The sequence below is a fragment of the Asparagus officinalis genome, chromosome 1 (assembly GCF_001876935.1).
Source record: "Asparagus officinalis chromosome 1, Aspof.V1, whole genome shotgun sequence".
NCBI classification, from domain to species: Eukaryota; Viridiplantae; Streptophyta; class Magnoliopsida; order Asparagales; family Asparagaceae; genus Asparagus; species Asparagus officinalis.
The window spans coordinates 18,121,215-18,122,534 of NC_033794.1; positions in this window are offsets into that span (position 1 = coordinate 18,121,215).

The following is a 1,320-nucleotide window of genomic DNA, read 5'->3' on the forward strand; positions in this document are numbered from 1 at the left end:
TTAAATTTTCTTGATTTTTCTCTCTAACCATTCAACTAAAACTCCAAAGTTATGGTGAGGGTTGAGGGTCATTGTTTTACATTCTAACATGATCCTGTAGATTGAGGGCTTTTTATGGGCTAAAATCTGGACTCAGATATGGTGTCAGTTTTTAGAAAATTCACTTTAAATTTGTGGCTGGTGAAATTTGAACTGTGGTTGCTTTGATATCATCTTAAAGTTTCCATAATTATTACACCAAAACTACGAAGTTTTGTTAAGAATTGAGGGTTTTATTTTTATATTTTAACAAGTTTTTTAACTCTTATTTGAGTCTGATATATCTCAGAACTTTTGAGCTAACTTGATGTACTCACATTTCAAATTTTAGTGAATGAAATAAAAATAAATTCATTGACCAAAAAAAATCCACAAACAAAATAAGAGTTAGCATAAAAGAACATTGGATCTTTAAGGATGCCCGTGTCTCTAACCTCTCTTGCAAAATAATAAGCAATTCCTCTCCAAGCCATCACCACTTAACCACCACCCTCCATCCTCTCATCTATTCGAAAAAGTGCCAACAAAAATAAATAAATAAATGACCACACCAAACACAAAAAAGATAAGCTCTTTTTTATCAAGAAAATCGTTACCAAACTAAATTTTGGGATCCAAAGTATTCCGAAAATTCGTCCCAGTCAACCGCGAACTTTCGAAAACTTTGGAGGGGGTTCTGTAGGCTGTCTAAAAATCACAATGGATAGCTGATCCTTATCAAGCCCCGATAATAGAAGTCACGATCAGACGATTTTCTAATCACTGCAACCGCAGCTCTACAACCGCTACGAGCACGACCTCATTTCTGAGATGGTTGATCTTGATGGTTGCGACAATAGCATGACTAATATTATATTAGCAACTATTAGAGATGCTCTGTAGGCTGTCTAAAAATCACAATGGATAGCTGATCCTTATCAAGCCCCGATAATAGAAGTCACGATCAGACGATTTTCTAATCACTGCAACCGCAGCTCTACAACCGCTACGAGCACGACCTCATTTCTGAGATGGTTGATCTTGATGGTTGCGACAATAGCATGACTAATATTATATTAGCAACTATTAGAGATGCTGATGAGCAGTGTAGTGATTTTAGAAATAAAAGATTGGAATTAGCTGATGAGTTGCTTGGTAGAGAGCTGTAGGTAAATATTCATCTAAAAACACTATGGATGTTGATTCCCGTCAAATTCCAACAACGAAAGCTATAATCAAATAGCTTTCGCGCCGACAATCGAAAACTGCAGACAGAGGACTTTTCACACAAATCGAGAAGAG